Source organism: Lipotes vexillifer, unplaced genomic scaffold, assembly GCF_000442215.2.
Source record: "Lipotes vexillifer unplaced genomic scaffold, Lipotes_vexillifer_v1.1 scaffold951, whole genome shotgun sequence".
NCBI lineage: Eukaryota > Metazoa > Chordata > Mammalia > Artiodactyla > Lipotidae > Lipotes > Lipotes vexillifer.
In genome coordinates this window covers 2,378,439-2,393,177 of record NW_006793664.1, presented here as the reverse complement: position 1 = coordinate 2,393,177, position 14,739 = coordinate 2,378,439, and the positions used below count along the sequence as shown (strand labels likewise).

At 38.1% G+C, this 14,739-nt stretch overlaps 1 protein-coding gene across 2 annotated transcripts in view; it reads left to right on the top strand.

Annotated features, from left to right (window-relative positions):
* Positions 1-11,260: 11,260 nt before the first annotated feature.
* SORBS2 (sorbin and SH3 domain containing 2) overlaps positions 11,261-14,739 on the top strand; it is a 322,092-nt gene continuing 318,613 nt past the window's right edge. For both annotated transcript variants that reach the window (XM_007466541.1, XM_007466539.1), the window contains exon 1: positions 11,261-11,777. The gene's annotated coding sequence lies outside the window, so the exon portion shown is untranslated. The remainder of the gene's footprint in view (positions 11,778-14,739) is intronic.

Below are 14,739 nucleotides of genomic sequence, written 5' to 3'. Positions count from 1 at the left end.
AATTTAGCCCAACAAAATTTGATAGAATAGGCTCTCCAGAAAGTTTTAAGAGGAAGAGAACCATTTCTAGCCTACTTGACTAATTTCAATCTAGTGAGTCTCTAGGTGACCTCAGTTGAAGGACCATTACTCCAGAAAGAACTCGCTTCTACCATATGCCCGAGGGCATCCTCAGTCCTGAGCCAATATCTTAATTTCTCATTTGGAGGTTTGAAAGATCATGGGGGAAGCACAAACTCTTATGAGGCCACGCCTAAAAGTACAATATTTTTTTCCTCACTCAGATCTTATGCTAAGGAAGAAGTGTCTTTCCCTTTGACAACAGAAGGATTTTTTTCTAACCCATTCTTTTATCAAGAGAGGCCTAATATCTTTTTTTTTTTTTTGCGGTATGCGGGCCTCTCACTGTTGTGGGCCCTCCCGTTGCGGAGCACAGGCTGCGGACGCGCAGGCTCAGCAGCCATGACTCACGGGCCCAGCCGCTCCACGGCATGTGGGATCTTCCCGGACCGGGGCACGAACCCGCGTTCCCCGCATCGGCAGGCGGACTCTCAACCACTGCGCCACCAGGGAAGCCCAGGCCTAATATCTTAAGGACTTTAGATTTATGAAGAAATCTCAGTTCCAACTCTCGACCATGTGTTGACCTAAATAAAGCCTCGCCTCTTATCCCTCCCTGCATTAGAACTAAAAACTAACTTCCTGGTGTCAGCAAGCAATTCCAGGGCCTCACTGTATTGGCCCTGTTTAAGCACCTAGTAAACAGAGTCAGATCCTTCAGTTAATGTTCAATGAAGCATTTAAATATTTATTGCATTTTTTCTGGTATTTAAAAAGTTTTTTAAGAGGTGTTTTCCAGAATACCTAATCTATAGTATTTTGGGAAGTAAATTTCAATATATTTTATTTTATTTTTAATAAATTTATTAATTAACGTATTTATTTTTGGCTGCATTGGGTCTTCGTTCTTGGGCCTTCGTTGCTGCATGCTGGCTTTCTCTAGTTGCAGCGAGCAGGGGCTACTCTTCATTGCAGTGCACGGGGTTCTCATTGCAGTGGCTTCTCTTGCTGCAGAGCTCGGGCTCTAGGTGCGCGGGCTTCAGTAGTTGTGGCTCTTGGGCTCTAGAGCACAGGCTCAGTAATTGTGGCGCAGGGACTTAGCTGCTCCGTGGCATGTGGTATCTTCCCAGACCAGGTCTCGAACCTGTGTCCCCTGCATTGGCAGGCAGATTCTCAACCACTGAGCCAGGGAAATCCCTCAATATATTTTAATTGTATTTATCAAAGGTCACAAACCTCTCTATTGTTTTCTATCTATTCTTTTTAAACATTTATAACTATTATCTGTCTAGCCCTTTAAGGAATTTGACTTTGGGACTCCCGCTCTCCCGGGAAGATGAGTTATACATTTATGTCTTATTTAAATGTATTCTGGAATTCTTAATTCCACAGTTTCTTAATTTCTTCTTTCCAGAAAAAGATATTTCAATTCTCACGTTTTTCAGGAAAAACAAATTCCATATCACATGCAAAAGAGTAGAAGATTAAGAAAAAGATTATTTTTTCTAAACTTCAAGAAGAATATTGACTGGGAGGGGGGAAAGTTGTAAAGGTCAAAATTTAGACAAACAATTCATGTATTTAGCCCACAACTGTTTACTGAGCTCCTACAAGGTGCCAAGCAATGTGTTAGTAACTGGGAATAAAATGATGAATAAGACAGCCCTGGTCTCTTCCATGATACTGTTTTACAATAAAATTGTACTTAAAATAACAAATAGTTGGTATGAGCATGAAGTATAATTAGTATACTACATTTTTCTGGACATAGAGCCATACAGATAAATTAAAAGACTGTTAAATTAAAAGCTTCTCAAAGCCTTAACTGCCTTTCATGATACAGATCATAGAATTTGGTAGGTGTTCAACAATTAGCACCAGGGCTATGAATTTCTGCTTTGAGCTCTGGATGTCTTTTTTTTGGGTTTATCCTCACTTCTGCTTACTCTCTTCTATTTTAATTAACATTTTAGCTGTATTTATAATTTTAAGTTGAGAGGTGTTTTTTTCTTTTCCTCTCATCAGTTTGAAGATGTTGTTCTATAATCTTTCCACATTTCTTTTTCTAATGAGCAGTGTGCTGTTTACACAATTGTTTCACCTGCATAGGTAAACTGTCTTTTCTCCCTCTTTATCTTTTATCTTTATTTTTGACTTTATGTAGTTTTAATAAGAGTGTAGGTATGGATATATTCATCTTGCTCAGAATTCAGTGTGCCTTCTATATAAATAATCATGTCTTCCTCTATTTCTAAAAAATCCTCTCTAATCCAGCACTTATTATATTTTACAATAGGTATCCACATCAGCCCAGTTCATCATTTGTTAGAATAAGCATATATCTTTACTTACTGTTGACCCTCATTCTGGCTAACCTATTTATTTCTAGAACTTCCATTAGGTATAAGCTGGATATTCTCCTTTTATCCACCTTGTGTTATGACTTCTCGTCCATAAGTTCCCATATCTTTGTTTCTGCTTGTTTCATCTTCCATGAATTCCTCACGCCTCTACAGTGGATGCTCTTGAAGACCACCCTTTGCTGGCAGTGCACTCCTCCTGTAGTTGTGAGTGTCAGCTCCCAAGGGCTCCCAGATGTACCTCCTCTGGACAATTGCTCTTGGATGACAGGAAACACCTCACTAGGAAATGTCTGACAGGTTATGCCTCCCCTCTCAAAGGTGACGGGCTGCTCTGGGACTGAGAACCTCAGCACCTTTGCCTCTAGGTGGGACAACTCTGTGATGCTATTCAAGATGCAGAACTCCCTTTAGGATTAAGCTGAGGCTCTACTCAAGACTCAATACAAGATCCAATTACATGGGAGATACTTCAACTATAAAGACACAGATAGGTTGAAAATAAAAGAATGAAAAAGAATGTGCCACGCAAACATTAATCACAAAGACATTAGTGTGGCTATATTATCAGACAAAGTAGACCTCATGATGAGGGATGTTAAAAAAGAAAAAGAGGGACATTTCATAATTATAAAAGAGTCTATTTACCACAAAAAAATTATAGATATATTTGTAACTAATAGTAGAACTTCAAAATACAGTAAGCAAAAATTGACAGAATGAAATGGAGAAATAGCAAAACGTACAACCATAGTAGGAAATTTTAATTTCCATCTATCAACAATTCTTACAAGGCGTAGGCAAAAAATCAGTAAAAAAAGAGAAGAACTAAACATCCCTATTAAATATACACTCATCCTATGACCTAACAATTCCACTCCTAGCTATTAATCCAAGAGCAATGAAAACATATGCTATAAAAAGACTTAATCAAAAATGTTCTTATCAGCTTTATTTATAATTTCCCCAAACAGGAATCAACGCAAATGTACATCGGTAGGAAAATATATCATCGGTTTTGATATTTCTTAATGGAAATAAAGAAGGTATGGATTTCTATATGGAAATAAAGAAGGTATGGGTTACTGATACATGCAACAACATGGATGAACCTCCAAAATATTATGTTGAGTAAAAGAAACCATACGTGAGCTGCATGCTACACAATTCCATGTATATGAGTTTTAGTTCTTAGTGATATAAATAGAACAGTGATTGCTTTGGGGTAAGGAGAGTTTAATGAAAAAAGGAACAAAAGTGCTTGACAGGTGATGGAAATGTTCAGTACCTTGATTTTGGTGATTCGTTACAGGGTGTATATGTTTTTCAAAACTAGTCAAATTGTACAGAGAGCTGAGCATTTTACTGTATATAAAATATATCTCAAAAAAGTATTTTAAAAAGTAAAATAATAAAGAATGTATTGGAACATGCAAAGGGTCAAGGAGAACACAAGAACCCTTAAAGCAGAAGACTTTCACTGTCTACTGGGGAACAGATGAGTGAACATCCACCTAATACCATTCAAATTCTTAAGGTTTAAAAAAATGATATACTCAAATGTCTTTAGAGAGATTTCCATGCATCAACATACTATTTTTAATAAAAATGAGGTTGTACTATCAAACTGTGTATAATGATCTCAAATCTAAGCTTCCAAGTCTAAAATCTGAGTCTGTGAATCTGAAATTATTCGCTGGGCTTCCAGACATTACGTTCCATTGACTTATTCAGCATGGGAAGTATGTATTGTTTATGTGCTCATAACTTGGTGGAGAAGGTGCATACAAATCAACTAAATTACAAAGTAGAAATAAGTGAGCTGCCTCAAAATGTTTTTTTGGAGTGGCACAGTGTATAAATGAATTGATTTCATAGGTAAATATAGTAACTACAAGAGTACATTTAGAGGGAAGAAAAGATAATGCTTGACGTCATATTGGTACTTTGCCACTTAGATTCCAATGCTACCACTTTAGAGTTGTGATTTTCAACCCTCTTTTTAGCAATAGACTCCTTTCTTCAAGTGAAATCTTACCAGGAACCCCTGTTCATGAAACAGATACGACCATAGCTATTCTAGTTGAATAGTTTTGGCAAAAAGTTAGTTTGTCAAGTGCTGACCTTTAGTTTTCAATTTCATAACCAGATCCTTTGTTTACATCAGGGACTGATTCCCATTCTGGGATTCTAATCTGATAAATTAAGAATGGGAATCTACAAAAGTGTTCAATATGTTAAAGATATAATGGATATCGTCATTTTCCCGTGACAGAGCAGCAAAAGCTGAAATAAAATTTTCAAAGTTCTAGCTTTTGACTGGAATCATATCAACTAACCGAACTGTTTCCATTTACCTCATGCTGATTTATGCTTTACTGGTTAGTTATGTTTATATTTGATCTATTAAAGACAAATGAATTTTTATCTAATAGATGCAACTCATTTGGTATTGAATACCAATGATGAATGCTTTCATCATAACACCATAACCATAACACCATAAAAGGGACCTCTGTGGGTATTAAGGAAGCGTTGACCCTCAATAACAGTTTTGTTGTGTTTTGATCTTCACCAGCTTTCTCGTAGAAAGTGCATACTATGAATTTTCGTTATTTCTCCTCTGATTCTCAGTATCGGAGTTGGCCTTCCTTAAACTTCTCACTACCCTCTTATTCTTGAGCCAGAGTAGAAGGAAGAAAAAGGAAGATGCTTTGAATAAAATGCATTCAGTTCAATTTCCACCAGTTTCCCTATCTTCCTTTGCTTTATTGGGGGGCGGGTAGGGGCAAGTATCAACAGCAGGTGGTTATGATTTAAATGTATCTGAAGGAGATGGAGACAATAGGAAGTTTAGCTGAGGGATGATTTATTTTTTATCAGGGATTATATTGGTGCTTTAAAACAAGTTTTAAAGTAGAAACCTCAGTGCTCCCCAGAATAACTTATAGAGATATAAGTATTTTATTTCCTCTGGTTATTGACCAGAAGAGCTAACATGAATGGAACAATTTACCAGAATAATAATTAGTTTTATCTGCACACTGGTCTAAAGGATGCCTTTCATGTGAATGAAACAGCACCAGAAGTCTCAATTTTCATGACAATAAATGAATGAAGTAGGTCAAGGTGGTAAATCTAGACCAATAAGTTTAGATGTTAAGGCAATTCTGAAACAAAGCATTTCAGCTCTAGTAAGCAGACACCAGCCTTTTGCATTGTGTTTGAGATCTGCAGCTGAATATGGCTTTGAAGTGAGAAGACAAAAGCAGTGACAGACTCAAAAGAACTAAACTACTGTAAACAGTGTGCCGAGGAAGGAAAGGGGCTGCCTTTTTATACCATTGGTTGATTATCAAAATTATCTGTATCCTTGTTTTTGGATTTGGAACTGTCAGTTAACATTTATATTTCAAAACTTTAGAGATCCCCTTACTTTACAGTAAAGTTTCTGTTAGAAATGTATAAATTCAATTCGTTAAATAGGCAGTCTGCCATTTTAAGTTAGCTATTTCACTTCCATAACAGGAGAAGTTACTTTATTTTTCAATTACTTTCTAAAAGCCAAGATTTAAGGAGAAGTCCATGATCACTTAGCATCTGCTTGTATAGATTACATAGGCATAGGAAGAGGTAAACTTAAAGGGCATCTCCGAGTATGTAATATCCTTGGGTATATCCTATGAAGTAGAGGGTACAGGATGGACCGGGTGGATTATACTATAGGATGGATCAGTCTCTTCTTTCTAATACTCTTCCCTCCAGTCTTCCTTTCTATACCTTGAAATCCAGTTCCACACAAATCCGGGTACCAACATGAAGGAGGTATACGATGTTTGGTGAATAACAAAATGAATATATGATTGAATAGAAATGTCAGCTGTGAAAAGCCATCTTTTATAACAAGTTAGTCTTACAGATTATATTCTGAAGGTATAGGTACATGCTAAAGGAATGCTTATTTTATTTTCTAAGCAAAAAGGTTGATTTGAAAAGTATTTTCTGGGCTTCCCTGGTGGCGCAATGGTTAAAAATCTGCCTGCCAATGCAGGGGACATGGGTTCGAGCCCTGGCCCGGGAATATCCCACATGCTGCGGAGCAACTAAGCCCGTGCGCTGCAACTACTGAGCCCACATGCCACAACTACTGAAGCCCGTGTGCCTAGAGCCCATGCTCAGCAACAAGAGAAGCCACTGCAATGAGAAGCCCACGCACCGCAACGAAGAGTAGCCCCCGCTCACCACAACTAGAGAAAGCCCGCATGCAGCAACGATGACCCTGAACAGCCCTGACCATAACAACAATTCCGCTGCAATTACCATCAAAAGCATTCCTGGTGGCACAGTGGTTGAGAGTCAGCCTGCCGATGCAGGGGACGCGGGTTCGTGCCCCGGTCTGGGAAGATCCCATATGCCGCGGAACGGCTGGGCCCGTGAGCCATGGCCGCTGGGCCTGCGCGTCCGGAGCCTGTGCTCCGCAACGGGAGAGGTCACAACAGTGAGAGGCCCGCATACAGCAAAAAATAGAAAATAAATAAATAAATTTAAAAAAAGCATTCCACACGATTTCTCTCAGTCCCTGTAACTTATTTTCTCTGCCTCCGAGATTCTATATCAATATGACCTGCTTCTATTCATCCCATAATAATGACCAGAAGCCCAACCTCTTCACCCCTTCATGAAAATTCTGTTCCCAGAAAGTATGACATAAATTTAGTAATGTTACTGATTTAGTGAAGGAATGTTAGCCATCTCGCTGGCAGCCATCCCTGAATTCTTGATCTCTAGTTCCACCTCCAGAGACTAACAGCCACATCACCTCCCCTCCCCCAAGGAGTTCTACCCATAGTAAGTGCCTCGGAGGGTTTTCAAGGAATAGCTTACAAATATAGTGTTCACTAGTCAAGGAAATCTTAAGGAGTAATTTATGTCTATTATTGAAATACATTATGTTTGTGACATGATATGTGTAACAAACACTATGCATGCTTATTTAGCCTGGTACATTACTCTAATTTTTATATTGATCAAAGTCTTATTTTTTGTAAACTAGAAAACAAGTTCAAAATAAGTTACTACAGAAGTGCAAGCACTTAAATGGCAAAAGTGCGCTTTTTTTCTTCTTGGATAAAAGTTACAGCATTTGAAAATTACTTCATTTCATTAAAAAGTTTATGATGAAAACTTAACAGTATAGAAACTATATAGGAAAGAATGTTTTCCCCTCCCCACTTTGGACCCTCCAGTTTTGCTCTCCAGAGGCAACCATCATCAACGGATTATTTTCTTGTGCATCTTTCTGAAAATATCGGTTATACATCCTATCAGTTTCATCTTCCAGCAGTATCTCTCCTGGAAATTTCTGGCCTGCTCTAATTTGGGCTGGGGGCTCCCTGGATTGGTTACATAGCATTTATTTTAAAATCTTACTCCTATACCATCTTGGGGGATGGGTGGCTGGCTCCTTGACTTTTTTTCATCATGTTAGATCCCAGTTCTTTTGGTTCTGCATCTCCTCTTTTTTGTTTTATTCTCTTAGCTTGCTGGGGCATATCCTCTTAAACTTCTGAGAAAAAAAATTTTGAGATGGAAATTTTAAAGACCTTAGGTATCAAAAAATTATGTCTTATTCTGTTTGAACTCTTAGAGATAATTCGGCTGGATATGGGATTCTAGGTTGGAAATGATTTTCCCTCCGACTTTTAAAGACATTTTCCATTGTCTTCCAGCTTCTAGTGTTGCTAATGAGGAGAATAATACCATCCTAATTCTTGATCCTTTACATGAAATGCATGGCTTTCTTTTCAAAAGTCTATAGGATCTTCTTTGTCCTCAGTTTCCTGAAATTCCACAATCACGAGGCAATCATGTGCTTTAATGGTGTAATTCCAATCTGGAAACTCATGGGAATTTCTCTTGAATTATTTTTTGATGGTTTTCTTCCTTTTGTTTTCCTCACTCTCTCTTGCTAGATCTTTTGTTTTCCAGATGTTGGATTCCTCAACTATAACCTCTAATTTTCTTACCTTTTTTTGTCATGATTTCCCTTCTTTTACCTTTTTACTCAACTTTCAAGAATATTTCTTCAACTTTATCTTCCAATATTTTTTCTTGAGATTTCCCAAGAGCTTTTTTTATGTTCCATGTATTTCTTTCTTGTAACTGCCTGTTCTTGGATCTCAGATAAAATAAAGCCAGTCTTCATTTTGCATGGCAGTGCAGAATTGTAAAAATGAGCATTCAGGCAGAAACCATGCAAAGCCATCTTAACAATCTATGGGGAAAATAACAATTGTTCTGTGAACCGGAACAACATTTTCAGAACATTAAAACTCATGCTAACAGTTTTAAATGTACAGAAAATTAAAAATGATAAAACTAATATTTACTTAGTATACTGTAATTTAAAACATTAAAAAAATTAAACATCAAAGTGTTTTCTTTCTGAAAACAGTGCTTGCCTTCTTCTCATGGTGAAACCCCTCAATGGGCATTTTTTTCCATGTCTTGGTGAATTGTCATACTCCTTTCTAAGTTTGTGTTAGCTTCCAACCATTTATCCTTTGTGATTTTAGTGTCATGAAATATTTCCAAGAGCCTTTAATGTAAATTATTTTCCTCTCAAACATCTTCATCCTTTTCATCACAAACACTTTTATCCATATAAAATATTTGCCAATTTATCATACTCAGTTGCCTTAACCAATCTTTGGAATCTAGGTGCAAATTTCATAGCCACATCCTTTTCTGTTCTAGCAATTTCACAAGATAGTTTAATATTAATCAATTCATGCCAACTTTTGAAACAATGAAACTAGCCTTTACTGGTGATAAAAGTTTCTTCTTCCCTTCTCTTGTAATTATCATTTTCTTTTAATGTGGTGACTACCATTAACACTTTGACCTGACTGCCAACCAAATTAATTTTTTTTTTATTTACAGTCTTTAACTGTAAGCAGCGTTCTGTTCCTAGTAAAATTTAAACTAAAAGAAGTTCAAGCAACTTTACCTTGGCTTTTATATTCACTGGACTTTTGCAATATAGTTTATGCAACCCATTCCTATTTTGCTTTGGTACCTCCATTTACTAATCATATCGAATTTCACTTCCTGTGTGATCATTTTTTCATTTCATCTCTGTTGGCCAACTTCTTCTTTCCATCATCCATTGTGGAAAATGTCTCATGGGTTTATCAGTCGGAGACAATGCGGTGACATAACTACATACTCTGCAGTCTGTGTGTGAACTAACAGATGCTCAATGATTGTGACTGGTCACAATCACCAACAGACTTTGAAAGAAGTGATGTGATTGGTCACTGATCATGATGTGCATCTATTACTACTAGCGACTGTGGGCAGAAGAGCCAACAGAAAAGTTTGTACACTATGCAATTACCCTTAGTTAATACGCCATGGTAACCGAAATTTGAGCTGTATTACCAGGGGAATGGTGCTATAAACTAAACTGTGTAACTGACATTCATGCATATTGGAACCATGCAAAGTGAGAGCTGCTTGTGCATCTTTTATTTTGACAGGGGCATTAATGATAGTATTTAACTGTTCTCCCTATACACCCATTGTTTCCTCCAATTTACCTTTTCCATATTTGTTTGTCTGCCTGTTTTTTGCCTGCTTCTTTTTTGTTTGTTCTGGTCTCTGCTTTGATATTAGGTATTTGTCATACATAAGAGTGAGGCACTAAAGTCTCTTGTGTAGGGCTGAGTAATGTGGCTTCACCGCTGGGTCATCTGGTTGTGCCATTTGTTAGGGAGTGTCCAATATTAGCTCCTTTGAGTCTTATCTTTTGGGCTGGTCAGAGTCCCCAGAGCGCACTCTTCAAATGTCCTTTCTGAAGGGTCTACACACTGCTACCTGTCTCCCAGGAGCTGAGTGCAGGAAAGAAGACCCATTTCCCATTAACTCTCATATTTTCATTTTGGTACCTTTTTTTAAACCCATGCCAGTTCAGAGAGACTGTTTTAGTCTCTCCAGAGAATACACCTCCAGTGTTCTATTAAGGTGAAGGATGGGCGGTCAGACCACCTGCTGTTTTTAGCCCCACCTTATCTCCACTTCCAAATATTCATTATGTCTCTAATTCCAGAGCTTGTTTGGGCTGGTGTCATTTCTCGACTTTCTCCATTACTATCTTGGGATTCAGCTTTCCCTGTTCGCTTCCCACCTATCCATCTGCTTTCCAATTCTCTAAATTTGGTTGCAAATTTCCCCTGTTTCTTTGTCTTTGTGGGTTTATGGTTTTTAAAATAAAAACTTTATTGTCATATTAGTGAGGTCTTGCGAGGGACAGAAGGTTAAATATATGCAGTCAATTCACCATCTTTAATTTGAAGCCTCTCATTAAAAAAATATATATATACCAATGGGTATTTTTAAATACTCTGCTCTAAATCCTTAACCAAAGTTAAGTATAAAATTGAACCTAATATATGGATAGGAGATGATAAAGGTGTACGTTTTTATTCTTTCCTTATTTGGCCTGCTTTCATAGAATACAAGATTTGATATTTCTTTCTGGTACTTTTCTTCTAGAGATGGTAACATAGCATTTACTGCTTGTCATTGACCTTTAGGTTTTCATTATCATAGCTATATATATATAAAGTCAACCATAAATATTGTAAGAGCATTTTGTGTAAGTGATTTATAACACTTTCTTGAGATGGCTTCAGCAGCCTCATTCAACAGCATTGCCTGGTATTTTTAATAACCCTCTTAATATATTCTGTCATCCCCATCTGTTTTGATTTAATATTGATTATACAGACATGCCACGCTGCAAGATGCCACCTGATCACTTCGGTGCTGTGTTATGCATGCAGTAAGCTCAAGGTATTTTCAGAGAGGAAACATAAAACTGCTATTGTTAAATTATATCCATTTTATTAGGTTTCTGCCAGGTAGGTTATGTAGAACTTTGGAAGATTAAACATTAGACATGTTCATAGGAAATCATGTCACTGCTTTTTAAAACCAGCTCAATTTAACCTGCCTCCAATTCCCTAACCAGCAATTCTCTGACTATATCCCTGGGGAAAATATATTGAACACAGTGGAAGGTTAAGGCAGCCGAGTACAGTGAGACTAGCAAGCAGCCAATCGGATGGCGAGGGTCTAAAGATCTGATGCCTCCGGCGAGCAGCGCCAAGCTGGGCTGGTTAGTCTCCTTTTATTGCGGACGAACACCACATACATGTTGTAACGCTCCCTATGTTGGCAGCAGTCACCAAGCAGACCCCGTAGCTAAGAAGAGAGAGATATATGCCCAAGCAACTCATTCTGCACAGCAGCCAGCAAGACGATATTCCTGTGCTGGAATGTTCTCGTTCAAAGGTATCGGTTCTTTTTCATTGAGTTGTTCTATTTCTTGAGAATTACGGGAAGCAAGATGCTGGCGCTGGAGGATCTCTTTGCTTTCTAGTAATGCTTTGTTCCTGGTCTCAGTCGTAATGCCAGCCGTTTTAAGACGGTTAACCTCTGGGGGAGACGGTAATAAGCAGAATAAAGGAACACTTTTACGTGGCTTAAGCTGACTGTTCAAAGACCCTTTATTAGGACTGACTCTTTGTTATTGTTGCTATTGTTCTGAAGGTAAGCTGGCCAAAAATGTGGCTTTAAATCATCACATTCTGCTACCTTTATAACTAAAGAGACTCAGGGAAAGAACTGGGGGGGCGGACGGGAGTGGAGGGACCACATACCTCAAAGGTCGCTGCAGTTTATCTGGCTGTCTCCCAGCCCCAGAGAGAAAACGGACCACAATGCTGATCTCAGGTAGAGAAAGAGAATGTTGTCAGTATGAGGATTCCTCTATGCTTTAGACACAAGTTTTATAAAAAACAAACACTTTGCATATTCTCATCGTGCTTAATAATTAAGATACCTTAATTATCATTTCTTACTGACAGCTGGTGTAATCGTCCAAAAGTCATCAGCATATTAGGAGCTCTTGTGTTAGTTGCCAAGGTAATTGGGAGGATAATTTAATATGCTACAGGGTAACAAAGCCCATGAGAAATATATTGCATTAGGTGAGGCATGAGATTGCTCTGTGGAGCATTTATTTTTTAGAGTGAGCCCCTTCTTTTGTCTCTCCTCTGCATCAATTATCTGTTGGAAGGAATGGATATAACAGGGGCTTTCCATCATATACCATACATTAGGCAAGATTTAACTTACAGCTAAGACATTAAATTGTTAGCCATATAGAAAGGTTTCACTGGCAAGTTGTATGTTATCCTCTGTGGGACATTTGAAATTACACATTTGTGGATTATCAATGGTGGCCAGAATGAAGTTGAGATAAACTGTCTCAGGGAGCAGAAATGAACGCAGGAAGTGCTATGCTTCATTTTCCAGTTATCTCTGAAAAGCATGGCCCATTAACATTTTAATCTCTATAGCTAATTATCAGGACTAACGTTTTCATATTATGTTTCTGAAAGCTCTCTTAAGTAATGTAAATTCTTTGTGTATTTTTTAAAAGAGGGGGGATATTAAGGCATTGGTTATAGTTTCTAAATTTCTAGACCAGTGGTATTTTTTTACCCTCGCTTTTATTCATTTATTTATTAATTATGGTCTGTGGCGCTAAATACACTTTGCCTCTGTAACATCATTAATTATGTATTATGATACACTTTGTGACTTTCAGGTTCTATAAATATTTATAAGATGCATGATTTTATTTATAGAATATCATATAAACAATAAAAATAATATGTATAGCTAATATTTTTAAATCACTGTTTATACTTGAAAAGTCACCATTTAGTTATAATACGTTCATCATAATAAAATAATATGAAAGTTAAAACTCTAAGTCTTAAAATTTAAAAATCAACTATACAATAAAAATAAGAATATTTTTTATACATGTGAAATTATTGCCTTTTTATTTCTATGTTTAAAAGACATGGCTTTGGAGAATGCAAAATTAGCCGATTAATTGGATGGCCATAGGGAATTCAGTAGCAACTTCGATGGATGGTAATGGGAATATAGGAATTAGTGTTATTCTGCAGAAGAGAGTATAGAAGGGTGATATCTTGTACTTGAACTATAAGAAGTGTCCTTACACCTGACATGATGTAACACGTATTTCTATTAAAGGAAGAATAAAAGTGTAATGTTAGAAAATAAGGTTGGAATCAATAAAGCATTTTAGGTCCGCAAGAGACAGGTTAAAGGGATGGAATTAAAGCAAGGAAGGGGCGTTTTCCTCTGAAGCTGTATGGGGGTAAAATAATAGATGGGGACTGGCCTTTGGTTCCAGACAGATCTGGCTTAATAAGTCCCAGCATTGCCACCTACCTGTGAACCTGGGCAGATTAGCCCTACCTGGCTGGCTTGTGAGCGTTAGAGGAATCCACATATTTATAAGTAGTTTATGTAAATAGGAGAAGGGTGTAATTGAAAAGATACGATGTCAAAGTCAAATCTGACCTCCTTGGGGTTGACTGGGTATAGACGTGATTACTCTTTACACTTAGAAGAGGGAATTGACTACTGTAGAAGCAGGAGAAAGGCCCTTGTTAGTTCATCGCTGTCCTCCACCCCCTGCCTTCTCTTCCATCTCTCCAATAATGTCTAAATTTCTGCCTTGTGAGAGCAATGCCTTCAGTGTAAGGCTTTGAATCCCATTTAAATGCAAATAGCCTTGGCAAGACTACTTGAAGATATGATTACACCTTGGTCTTTGGGCAGGACCTAAGAGCAGATGCTGATAGGGGACTGCTGAGTAGGAGAGAGATTACGAAAAAAAGTGGGGAGGTGGGGAGTCCAGGCAAAAGGGATGCTACTGAGAGAAGAAGCAGTCACTGGAGGCTGGAAAACATCTTATCGCACCAAGATAACTTACTAATGCCTACAGACAGACCTGGTTGACTAGGAACATAAAATTGGTCTCTGGGTCCAAAATAAAGTAGAAAGTCTAGGTAGGCAGCCATGTTGGTGAGAAACATGATACATACACACTTTGTTTTCCTTGGTCATCTATGAGGATGTTTGCTGCAAGCAGTGACCTCATGCTGTTCTTAGGAAGAACTTATCTACAGGCTTGAAGGGGAATAAACAAGGGGACAAAAAATAAAATATAAGGGACAGGGCTTCCCTGGTGGCGCAGTGGTTGAGAGTCTGCCTGCCGATGCAGGGGACGCGGGTTCGTGCCCTGGTCTGGGAAGATCCTACATGCCGCAGAGCAGCTGGGCCCGTGAGCCATGGCCGCTGAGCCTGCGCGTCCAGAGCCTATGCTCCGCAACGGGAGAGGCCACAACAGTGAGAGGCCCGCGTACCG